Source organism: Rhinopithecus roxellana, chromosome 20 (genome assembly GCF_007565055.1).
Source record: "Rhinopithecus roxellana isolate Shanxi Qingling chromosome 20, ASM756505v1, whole genome shotgun sequence".
Lineage (NCBI taxonomy): Eukaryota > Metazoa > Chordata > Mammalia > Primates > Cercopithecidae > Rhinopithecus > Rhinopithecus roxellana.
The window spans coordinates 15,273,097-15,286,464 of NC_044568.1; positions in this window are offsets into that span (position 1 = coordinate 15,273,097).

A 13,368-nucleotide genomic window follows, 5' to 3' on the forward strand; every position below is an offset into this window, starting at 1 on the left:
GTTTGGGAACATCAAAGACAGTGTGGTATCTTAAGCATAAGGAGATTAACATTTACAAAGGTTTGCCCCTCGGCCTATTCCCAGGAATCCAGCAGACAGAGCCAGAAGGGACAATTAACATCGCCCATCCACAATGGGGTCTTCTGGCATCTCAGAAGATTTTCTTTTGAGCTTTCTGCTAGATCTGGGATGGAGGAGGCAAAGTCTAGTCTCATATTTGAGCAAGAACCCTCTGCACTCAAAAGCGATGTTAAAACATGCTGGGCATGACAGCATAGGTGTGAAGTCCCGTGGGAGAATTTTGCCCCTCTAAGTACTGTGCACTGGCACTCAAAGGGAGAGAGTTTTTACTCAGAAAGTCAGTACCCTCCTAAGCCAGCCAGTCAGTACAAAGGGACTGAGGTGGGCTGTGTGGCCAGAGGAGGGGTGAGGCACTGGTTTGCCTCTTTGAAGCAAGAGGTCAAGAATATCCCAACACTCTCCAAGCACCAGGAACAGTAGGCAATAGATGGGGGAACTAAATCCCTTACAGCTGTTGGAAACCATACCCTATTCAGAGATAATTGGCAATTAGTTAAACAACTCCTGTTTAAAACACTCCTCCTCACCATCCTTAAAGACAGCTGTGTTTAAAAAGGGAAGGGGAGCGACTTCTCAGGAAACCTAATCTTCAAGTCGATAAAAACATAACAGAGCTCTGGGAATCAATGAGTTAGAGAATTTAAAACTATGTCCAGGCAATAGAACATCTTTCTAAGACCTATTGCTCCATTTTTCTCTTGCAGTACAACATAGCGACCAAGAGCACAAACTTAGGCATTAGAAAGGCCTAGGTTTGAGACCTACTCTGCCACTTACAAGCTATGGGAACTTGGGCAAGTTGCTTAAACTTTCTAAATCTCAATTTTTTCATCTGTAAAATGGGCATGATAGTAATTGCACTGTGAAGATAAAATGAGATGGTGCCTGGCACAGAGTCAGTACTCAGAAGTGTCAGCTCATAGGCATACAGGCATATTCAAACCCAAATTCCTTAGCCTGGTATTCAAGGTCTTTTATGGTTTATCTCTAATCAACTCTTCCTAACTCTGCCCCATCTCATGTCCCCTATTATCTAGCCAAAAAGAACCAACCCACCAGGCTTTAGTTTCCTCTTCTGTGAAATGAGATCAATGAATTAGATTCTCTCTGAGGTTTCTACCAATTCTACTCTTCTAGGCCTTGGGAAAGCCCCACCCCATGCCTTTGACCACACCGTTCCCTCTGCCTAGGACTCCTTTCTTCTCATCTTCATTTGTCAGTCTTACCAAGCCTTCAAGAAACCTTCCCTGGGAAGGGATTTGTTTCTTCTTATAAATCAGCTCAAACCAAAGTTGTCAATTGGTGCCTTTTGTTTGTCCTGGACGGTTTTTTTTTTTTTTTTTTTTTTTTAATTTTTTTTAATTTTTTTTGGATGGAGTCTTTCTCTGTCATCCAGGCTGGAGTGCAGTGGCGCAATATTGGTTCACTGCAACCTTACCTCCCGGATTCATGCAATTCTCCCTGCCTTATCCTCCCAAGTAGCTGGGATTGCAGGTGCACATCATCACACCCTGCTAATTTTTTTGTATTTTTAGTAGTGATGAGGGTTCACCATGTCGGCCAGGCAGGTCTTGAACTCCTTACCTCGGGTGATCCACCCACCTCAGCCTCCTAAAGTGCAGGGATTATAGGCGTGAGCCACCATGCCCGGTCCTGTGCTGTAGTTTTTAAAAGCAGAAATTATTACATTATTTTAAATTTTCAACTTACTTTATTTTTATTTTTATTTTACTATTATTATTTTGAGACACAGGCTTGCTCTGTTACCCAGGCTTCAGTGCAGTGGCACCATCATGACTCTCACTGCAGCCTCAAACTCCCAGGTTCAAGGGATCCTCCCACCTCAGCCTCCTGAGTAGCTGGCATGCACCACCACGCCCAGCTAATTTTTTGGTAGAGTCTGTGTCTTGCTATGTTGCCCAGGCTGGTATTGAACTCCTGGCCTCAAGTGATCCTCCCATCTTAGCCTTCCAAAGTGTTGGGATTACAGGCGTGAGCCACCACACCCAGCCACAACCTCTTTTAAAAAGTCAGGCTGGACACGATGGCTCACGCCTGTAATCCCAGCACTTTGGATCACCCGAGGTCAAGAGTTCAAGACCAGCCTGACCAACATGGTGAAACCCCATCTCTACTAAAAATACAAAATTAGCCAGTCACGGTGGTTCATGCCTGTAATCCCAGCAACTTGGGAGGCTGAGGCAGGAGAATAGCTTGAACCCAGGAGGTGGAGGTGGCAGTGAGCCAAGATAGCACAATTGCACTCCAGCCTGGGCAACAAGAATGAAACTCAGTCTCAAAAAAAAAAAAAAAAAAAAAGGAAAAAGAAAAAAGAAAAAGAAAAGTCAGAAGACTTGGCAATCTGGGAGCTGGACCGTTGTCTGGAGATGGCAAACTGCTGCCCCCTACAGGTGGGGCAGGTGTTCCTGAATTGTTTTTCACCTCTGATGCTTTCCTAATTGACTGATTTTCTGCCTGGGACCGGAAGGCAATTTGCCTCCTCCTCTGCTCCTCCTCCTCTCCCTCCTCCTCCTCCTTCCCCTCCCTCTCCTCCTCCCCTTCCTCCTCCCCCTCCCCCTCTCCTCCTCCTCCTCCTTCTTCTTTGTCTGGTCCTCCTATTCCTTTGTGTGTGTGTTGGAGTGGGTTATTATTTTTTGTCTCCCAATTTATGTTGGAATATTGATGTTTATAGGCACCCTCATCTCCTCTACTGGCCTGTGAGATCCTTGAGGACTGCACTCTTATTCATTCATGAAGCCCAAAGGACCTGGCCTGGAGTCTGACTGCAAAGAGGGAATGAGCAGGGCCCCTGCATGCCTGTGAATGGAATCCCTGCAGTTGTACAACCCAGCCAAGTGAGTGAGTGAGCTCGTGAGTGAGTGAATAAGCTAATGAATGATGAAGATGTGCACTTACATAGCACCTTTTATGTGCCAGGCACTGAACTAGTTACAGATGTTAACTTATTATAAAATGAATGGACATGGGAGCAAATATTGAATGAATGGGTCCCTGTGCTTGGTTCTCGGTTTAGGGCTGATGACCTCTTTTCTCTGGGAGATATGAACATACGTTCTCGGTTCTGAGGCCCAGTTGGCTTGGGAGATCTGTCCATATTCTAGACCTTGGTTCAACAAGCTTTACTCACATCAGTGGAATGGGGATGAGGAGATTGTGATTGTCCCAACCTGATAAAGTCGTTGATTTTCCAAAGAACTGCCCCATCCCCTAGTGGAATTCTAAACAATAGACAGAGGTCACTATAGTTGCAATCTAGACAGTCTGCTTGGTTTCGCTTTCAATGCTGAGTCTCATTCCCTGAGAGTAGGGCATTCTTTGTGTTGGCACAAATGTTTGCATCAATCTGTTTCATGTATATGACATTTTAGAGCTTAGTATTTCTTAATTCATTATCTACTTTGATCCTGAAGAGTTACTTATTTCTCCCTCTTCCCTACCTCCATTATAAGGTACGGAAAACACGCATTCCTTTATACTCATTTTACAGATGAGGAAACACAGGTCAAAATGGAGAAAAAGGATTTGCTCTAGGTCTTACTGCAAGGTAGAGATTCTAACTTGCACTTCTGGCTCAACTCTTTTTCTGCTTCATTGCAAAAATGTATGATACTTAGATGGAAAAACATCCCAATCCATTGGTCACCATTGTGATATCAACAGAGATGAGGACATGCTGGTTCTGTCGATTGAGGGTGGTGGAGGGAAAGTGCAGGAAGGAGAGGCCTGATTGGAGGTGGCTGGGGAAGATGTTGAGAAAAGGCTTGGGGACAGGGACAGACGAAGCGAGAGTGGTAGCAGGGGAGATGAGGGTGCAAAGGCCATGGAGACAGATCCTAAGAGAACTGAAGAGGTGAAGAGCAGGGGTCTCGGGAACAACAAAAATAGTTAGCAAGGTGGAACCACTAGGAGCATGGCCTCTGGAGCCAGATAGGCCTTGGTTCAAATCTTGCTCACTTCTAGCCGTGCAACCCTGGGCAACCAACTTAACCTTTCTGGCCTCAGTTTGCTCATCTGTAAATTGGGAGTGGGATTGCCCATGCCTAAAGGTTGTTATAAGGATGACCTGAGACAGTATATAGCGAGTGCTCAATAATTGGTCACCGTTGTAAGTATGAGCTACTTTGATCTCCTGGCTATACATTTGAGGGAAGAGAACAAGCTTGTTTCTAGTTACACAGTAACTGGGGCACAGGGATTGGGCCTCCTGCATTCCTGCCTACTATTCTTTTAACACATCATTCAGGATGGGTGTTCAGGAGGCCCCTAAGTGAGGAAACCCACTCCCCAGCACACCCACTGTTTCCACATCCATGACTTGACCCAGCCTCAGCAAAGTTCCCTGTTGGTCCAAAAGTCAGAGTAGAACACCCAGCAGGAGATGCTATTGTATGCCACCTTAATCTCTCCCTCTCCCCCCAGAAATATGTGTCTTCTTCCTGGGCTGGGAGGGGGGTTTCTGATCCAGCCCTGTCCCACTGAGAAGGTCCCAGGACCACAGGAAGCAGTTTAGCTCTCCTGAGCCCATTTTCGTGGTCTGCAGCTAATGCCTTCTCTTCTTTCTCCGCTGCCCCCATGGCCCCTCTTCCTAAACCTGCTGCCCCTTCTCCATGTCCTCACTAAAGTTCAACTGCACCCTGCCTCTGAGCCTGAGCAAAGTCAACCATCGCAGAGCCATCAACAAACGCAGTAAAAATTAGAGCGAGAGAGAGAGAGATACATAATTTATGATATGGTGGAGTGTGAGTGACAGGCAGCCGCAGGAGGCCTCGGCACCTTATCGATCCTTTCAAAAAACCCGAGAAAGGGCCCCGTGCTGAGGGCCAGGGGAGGCATTGAAGGTGCAGGCAGGGGCAAGGCCATTAAGGACACAGCGCGACAGGGCGGCCACCAGGGGGGATGGGCAGGGGGCTTGGGCAGGTGGGGCACACACATGCGTGCCTCCGATCAATGACACCATGTCAAAACATAAAATGCATGCTTTGGCTCTTAAGCTAAATGTGGGTGAGATTTTTTAAAAGCATTGATTCAGGATGGATCGATGAAAATTGAGGCATATATATTCTTTTCCCCTGTGCAAAAACGGGGTAAGAACACTGCAGAGAGATGCCTGGCAGGGGTGGCAAGGATAAACGTTCCAGGAGGGTGCCTTCTCCTCTGCTGGCCACCAGAAAGCTCTGGAAGGAGGTTCAGGTGTTAGCTTCCCTGCCTTTGCTTCCAAAGCAGAGGCACCCATGGGAGCTGTGAAGGTCTCACCCCCCGGGGAGAGCTGCAGACCATTCACTCATACTCACCTTGTCATCACCCAAGGATGACACTAACTTTCTCCATTTCCTAAGCAAATCCAACTCTACCTTCAAAATACATCCAGGATCCCCCAGCCTTACTGTCTCCACTGCTTCCACTCTGCCAGTCTCCCACCCGGAACATTGCATCAGCCTTCCTGCCTCCGTCTTGGCCCCTCTACCCGTGGCCACCACAGCTGGAGGGATCATGCTGATCCTCTGCCCTAGCTCCCAACTCACCCAAGGAAAATCTAAAATCATGTCCTGTAGGATCCCATATCACTCCCCATCCTCCATCCTGACATTTCCTTTTACTACTTTTCCCCTCATTCACAGACAGCATCGGGGCACCTTTCCTCACTGTCCAACCTAATATGGATACCCCCACTGCCACTTCTCCAGCCAACACGATGACACTCCTGCCTTACCCCATGACACTCCTGCATTTTTTTCTTCATAGCACTTAACACTATTTAGAGTATTGTTAGTGGTGAGTCTGTAGTTGATTGTTGATTGCCTGTAGTTTCTTTATTGAATGTAAATCACATGAGGCCAGGGACCTTGTCTGCCTACCTTGCTGCTGTACTCCCAGAATGTAGAACAGAGTTTGACATAGAGTAGGTGCTCAATGAATGTGTGTTGAAGAAAGGGAGGGAGGGAGGCAAGGAGGAAGGGAGGAAGGGAAGGAAGGAAGAGAGGGAAGGAAGGAAGGAAGGAGAAGGAAGGAAGGAAGGAAGGAAGGAAGGAAGGAAGGTAGGAAGGAAGGAGGGAAGGAAGGAAATGAAGGGAAAGGGAAGGAAAGGAAGGGAAAGGAAAGGAAAGGAGAAAGGAAGAAGGAAGAAGGAAGAAGGAAGGGAGGGAGGAAGGGAGGGAGAGAAGGAAGGAAGAAGGGAGTGGGAAGGGAGGGAAGGAAGGAAGGAAAAAGGAAAGAAGAAAAGAATGGAAGTAAGGAAGGATGGAAAGGAGGATGGAAGGAAAGAGGGAAGAAAGGAAGGAAGGAAAGAAGGATGGAAGGAAGGGGGGAAGCAGGGAAGGAAAGAAGGAAGGAAGGGAAAGAAGGGAAGGTAGAAAACAAAGCAAGGAAGAAAGGAGGGAAAAAAGGGAGGGAGAGAGGGATGAAAGAAGGGAAGAACAAAAGTGTTACACGTAAGTAGGAGACAACACCACACCGTGAAGCTACCATCAACACTGTAAAATATAAACAAAAAGAAAACCACCTGTTACGATCTGCAAAGACTTCCACAGAAGCTGTCCATCCTTAGCTAGGAGCTCTAACCAGGAGCTCTGAATATAGGCCTCGGAGTCATCAAGGGAAATGTACCTCTTCTTGGGAGGAACAAGTTTATCTTTCTGCCTGAGTCAAATGAAACACATTCCCCCTCCCAGCTCTTTTGGGGTGGGGGTGGCATTTGGGGGTGAGTTTTGCTTTTCCTGGAGTGCAGGAGGGTGACAGGCTCTTCTGCCCTAAAACCATGGGGCAGAGGACTGCAGATTTTGCTGGAGTCTCAGGGGAGGCCTGGGCTCCCTGTCATTCTGGGTGCTGGCATCTGGGTTCTACTTAGGGATGGAGGCTGCGGCCTGCTTTATGTCTCTAGTTTTCATTATCTTGAACACTTACCAGGCTGGGATAGTCAGACATGACAATGAAATACATCTTCACTTGTGAAAGAGACAGAAACAGAGACGGGGAGACAGAGCAACAGAGAGGCAATTCCACCAGCAGGTCTGTGACCTGCTCCCCACCTCTCCCTCTCTGGCCCCATCTTGGAAAAAAAAAGGAACCAGAATCGTTGTCTTTGGCCAGTGCTATGAAGACAATTATTTATTTCCTGAAATCATTTTTCAACAAGCCAGTTCCATTTTATTTGTTATTTATATGATAACTTAATCACCAACTTAGAGGTGGGAGGCAAAAAGGAATGGAGTCAAGGGTGTGGGGGTTGGGAGATGAAAAAGAGCCTGCTGAAAATTATGCTGTCTTCTTTGACTTTTTTCCGTTTGCTTCAATATGTCTCCCTTCTCTTCCCCTTCTCTCTCAATCGCACTCCCACTCCCTCCCCATCCCATCTCCCCTCCTCTCTGTCTTATTAATAGCCATCTCCTCTCATCTCCCCACTAGCTCTGCCCTGGCTCCCAGCCTGGCTCACAGACAAACTTGACCCCTAATAGTTTCTGACACTGGGATCTCCTCTGTGCAAAGCAAGGGGCCGGCCTTCCCAATCAGCAACATCCTTTACTGGGCATATCCTGTGGGCTTCCATTAATGAGAACCCAATGAATTCCCCAGGCTGCCAAGCCTCTGGGGAGCATCTCGTTGTCTCATTCTTGGGTTCTCAGCATCTCAGCTAAGGGTGCCTCCCAAACCCTGGACTGGGCTGTACCAGAGAACATCAGCTTTTATTCTGCTGCTTTTCAGAGTGGAGGAGGCTGATGTTTCCCTGGATACAACTCTCCCTTACCTACATACTGTTTCTGCACAGTGTTTCATGTCCCTCAAGCCTAAAATGGGCCTTTGTCTAGCACACAAGGCAGAAAAGAAGAAGGGCTCTGGAGTCAGACTGTATCTGTACCACCTACCTGCTGTGTGATGCTGGGCAAGCTACTTAACTTCCCTGGACCTCGGTTTCCTCATCTGTATAATGGGGATAAGTTGTATGTACTTCATAAGGCCCATGTAAGGGTTGCATGTGTGAATACTCACAAAACACTTAGAACAGCAGCTGACACATTATGCATACACATTCAACGCTAACTAGGGTCAGAATCTATCATCTCCACTCCTGGGGTATGCACGTGAAGGAGGTGCTGTCTGGCCTGGATTCAAACAGAACAAGGCTGTTAGTTTACCGCTTGGGCAAATCACCTTTTCTCCTTGAATCCCTGTCTTATTATCTCTACAACGCAGGCACTGATAGTACCCTTATCACAGGAGCATGGGCAAGATGAAATAAGCTAATACATGTTAAGAGCAAAGACTCTAAATCCAGGCCTTGTGAGTTCAAATCCCAGCTCTGCCACTTATTAGCTGTGTGACCTGGCACAGGTCACTAAACTTCTCTGATATCGCATGTTATAATCTTGTCTCTCTTCCATATGGCTATTAAGGTTTTGAAATAAGTTAATTCATGTAAAGCCCTTACCACACAGTGTCTGTCACAGGGGAATATCCTGTCGGGTATTAGTCACTACCATCAACCAAGTAACATAGTCCCTGAAAACTGTTTTCTCACCTGCCTTCTGTCTCTGAGGGATTTCTTTTCTCCTTACTCTCTTCCCATTTGGTGGCTTGGGGCAGAAATTCCTAGTTTTTAACTAAAACCCAAATCATTCTGGCAGACTCTGTCAAGCAAGTCTTACCTCTGGAGGCAGAAAGGGGAAGGTGAGCCATTAGGAGGGGAATTAATGTCAGTAAAACCTGGAGAAGGTGATGAGAAACTGAAACTCCTAAAGTCAGGCCTTGGATTCTGGTCCTGGCTAGGGCAGTATCTCACAGCATGACCTTGGACAAGCCCCTGAACTCTTTTTGGCCTCAGTTTTTTCATCTGTCAAATGGGGAGGACTCCTTGCTTCCTTCCCACATGATCACAAAACTCAAATAAGATAATCAGCAAGATGGCCTGAGACGGGGAACAGTACCACGAAATCCAAGTTGCCTGTTCCATTTTGTTCTATTGGCAGCAAGGCTACTCAGGGACCTCATGGAATAGAGGGCAGGGGACAGGACCTAGAGGAAGAAGGACAGCTGGCCTCCAGAGGGCAGGGATGGGAGGGTGGCTCTGGCCCTAAGGCAGGAGTATGTGGATTACCTGCCTACATGGGCTTTACCAAGCTCAGTGGTTTGTGGGTGGTGGGGGTGATTGGCTTCGTCAGCTGCCCCAGGAGTACCTTGTTCCTCTACTTTCACACCTCTTGCTTCCTTAGAGTTTTGCTCCCTTAAAACATGAACTTGCATGTGGTCTTGCTTGGGTTCCAGGTCCTCTGTCAACATCATGGATCAGAAATGTGCCTGCCCACGGGCCCAGGGAGCTAACACATATGGGTATAGTGGGTCAGGTGACACAAGGGACAGCATCTGTGCTATCTGAAGGATAGTGGTCATCCACCTGTTTGTTCTCAGGTCCATCCCCTTCCCATTTCTTGCTGCGCTCTGCATGGCAAGGGACAGACGCCCCCATATCACGTTTCCCATGCTCTTTTAACAACTGGCTTCCAGCTAGGTTCAGCCAATAGGAGGTGCAGGTTGCAGACTGGGGCGAGCAGGAAGAAGGGAGAAGTCAGGATATTTCTCCCCACCTTGCTGTTGTGGGTAGTGTGGCTCCTCTGTAACTTCTCTTCCCACCACTCGGCTCCTCCCTCTGTGGTTCCAGCTTTGGCAGGGTTGGCCCTCCATGGCTCCAGCCTCTGCTGTTGGCCTCCAACAACACCATCTCTACTCTTTGTCCCTGTAGTCCCAGTCACTAATGTCTGGTTTGCCTCACCTCCTCATTGCTTTTTCAGCTCCTCTGACATCTTTGTGGACAACTGTCTGAATTCACTTCCCTCTGTTGAGTTCCTGGAGTGGGTTTTGTTTGCCTGGATGCATTCTGAGTGACAGATTCAAGGGGCAGTCACTATTCAGTGCTACCCAGCTATTGCTCATCAAGAGCAGCCTCGTGGGCCTAGCATGGCCTGCTCTTCTAATCTCTCAAGCAAAGCCAGGTGTCTGGATTTTTATACAATGCCTCATTTTTACAGGTTAACACCAATTCAAGCTTTAAAACAACATTCCGAAGGCTGAATACAACCAGTCCATGGGTCCCAGTTTGCAATTCTGCTCCTTATCATGACTCAATGTTTTTTGTCACTGTTTCCTTCTCTCAGTACTTCTTGGGTCAGGTCCTAAGGAGGGGAGTAGGTTTGGTCAGCTCACGCCTTAGGGCTAGGTCAGTCACTGACCACTCAATGAATTCTCTGCTTTTGAGTTGGGTGCCCTCCCTTGGCCAAGCACCTAAGGTTAAGGGATGATCTCATGGGACAAAATCACATTGATTAACGCTGTCTATTTGGCAAGATGGCTTGCCTTTTAATCCAGTGTTCTTTCCATCTTACCACTTAGATGTCCTTTAGTTATTCAGTACTTTGTTTTATTTTGTTGAGAATCAAAGCCAGGACTATAACCTAGATCTCCAGGTTCGGATGAATCTATTAGGACTTCAGCTTATTTTTATGAAAGACGAGAGGCTCAGACCTTCTTTCTAATGATCCTTCTAGGCCTCGTGGTCTGCAGTTCTAGAGATGTCCTTTCTGTGGCATCCATTCATCCGTTCATCCATCTGGCCATCCATCCATCCATCCATTGATCCTTTTATCCCATCTATCCATCCATTCATACATGCATGCACTCATCTATCCCTTCACCCATCTATCCATTTATCCATCCATCCATCCATCCAACCATCCATCCATCCATCTATCCATCCACTCATCAATTGATCTGTGTATCCCATCCATCCATCCATGCATGCACTCATCCATCCATTCATCCCTCCATCCATCCATTCATCCATCCATTGATCCATTCATTCATCCATTATCCATCCATCCAGCAAATATTTATTAATTATCTACTATGCACCATACCAGGCACTCTACTGTGTTGTATAAAGTAGTAAATGACACAGATAAACACTGTCCCCATAGAACAACATTCTAGTCAGAAGAAAGAGACAATAACTAAGCAAATAAATACACATATCAAGTAATTCTAGATAGTGATAAGTGCTATAAGATAAAGAAAACCAAATAGAAAAATAGGACCAAGGGTGAAGGGATACTGTGGGGTGGCTGGTTAGGAAAAGCCTGTTTGAGGATGACATTGGAGTTTAGATTTGAAAGTAGATCTGAGGAGAGAATATTCTAGATAGACAATATTCTAGATAGAGGGTCAGTGAGTGTAAAGACACTGAGAGTGAAAGGAGGAGCAGGATGAAGGCCAGAGTCGTTGGATCCACAAGGGAGAGAGTGATAGGAGATAAAGATGGAGATACAGCTGGGCCCAGATCTTCCAGAGCTTTTTAGGCCATGAAAAGAACTTGAAGCTTGATTCTGAGTACCTGGGAAGCCATCTCTGACCAGGGGAGCTCCTTTGCCTGTCATCTAGCTGTGACCACTGCTTGGGTATTGTGGCCAGGCCAGGTCCCAGAAGTGAGCCTGTGTCATGAATGTGGGAGGCTGGACATCCCACTTGGCCTGGATGAAGCTCTGAGACCTGTGCTGTTAGCTGCACCTGTGCTTCAGGATTCGGGTGGGGAGAAAAGTCATGAGGTCAGGCAATTCATGCTGGCGGCTAGGGGTCGGCTAAGCTGGGGTTAGATCCTGACTCTGCAGCTTGCTACCTGATGACCTTGCACAAGTTACCTACCTCCTTGAGCCCCAGTTTTCCCATCTGTTAAAAGGACACAATCACAATGTCCTCCTGTGGCTGTTGAAATGATTAAGTGAGATAATGTACAGAAGAACTGAGCACATGGAGCTCAAAATATTTTAGTTATTTTTTTCCCCATCATCACACTATATCCAGAGCAGAACTCTCTGAAGTTTGGGTTCTTGAGGAAGGAGGCAGGGCAGGGATCCTGGGTACCATTTGTTTTAGTCCAGGGCTCTACTAGAGGCAGAACTACTGTCTGAGACAGCTGTCTCTGCCCCCAGCTTAGAGTGTAACCTCGGGATCCTCATCTGTAACATGAGGGAAGTGGGCTCAGTACCCTCTTTGACCTTCCCCTCTGACATTCCGAGGCTCAACTCTGGCCACTCCCAGAGGTGGGACTGAGTCTGTCTTGTACTGTGGGGAAGTTGATCAGCCCTTGAGGCTCAAGGTTGGCTGAGGGTCATCTGCGGGCTTGAAGTGATCGAAGGTAGGATCCTCAACTCCTAGTCAGCTGAGATAAAGGTCCTTGGCAACCAACTGAGAAGAAGCTGGTTAAGAGCAAATAATGCTTCCCATTGTGCTTAGACTATATTTCAACCAGCCAACCCAGCGTCCATCCATCTGCAAAAAACCCAAACTTCTAGCACACACTATGTTCCCAGCATGGTGCATAATTACTTTCTGACAACTATTTGAAATAGATTTCTTCATTTTATAGATGAGGAAACCAAGAATCTAAGAGGACAAATGGATTAGCAAAGGTCACACAGCGAATGCATGTCAGGATTTCAACTCTATCCTGTTCTCCACGCCTTCACTGCTTCCCAACCAAAGTCACCACTGTCTCTCATCTGGAAGACATCAATAGCCTCCCTATTGGCCTTTGGGCTTCCACTCTGCCTCCCTCCAGTCCATTTTCTACCATAAAGACAGAATGATTTTTTTTTTTTTAAGTAGAAACATCATACCTTATATGTATCAGGCACTATCCTAGGTGCTGGGGATATAGCAGTGCAAGCTGTTTTCATGCTACTCTGGCTTCCTGTTGCTCACAGGATAAAATTCAACAAACCAAGTGTCTTGACTGTGGTAGGGGCAATGGGAGTGGCCTGCCCTAGGGTCAGGCAATAGGGATTTTCTCTAGAGAATGTAAATGCAATAATAAAACCAACTGAAAACTGATCTTTCTTTATGATCATACTGCACCAGCAATTCTATACAATGTTAGGAATAAAATACTCCTCTCTGATTGACTTGTAAGTGGGTAGCCATATAATTGATCACTACTAATAATTACATCAAGACAATAGGCATAAACAGGGACATCTAAGGCCCTACCTATAAGGCCCTATAGAATTTGGTCCCTTCCTACCTCTTTAACCTGATATCTTTAAAGTTTTTACCTCATTTAAGCAAAAAGGCCCACTTTTGACTCTATACACATTTCCAACTTCTCCTTACCTTAGGGCTCTGCCAAAGACCTAAAGGATGGCACTTGTCCAGACAAGGTGACTGGCACTGCAGCCAGAGGGAGGGACAAAGCTCAGGGTTTTGCAGCAGCTCCCTTGGTTCTCATCC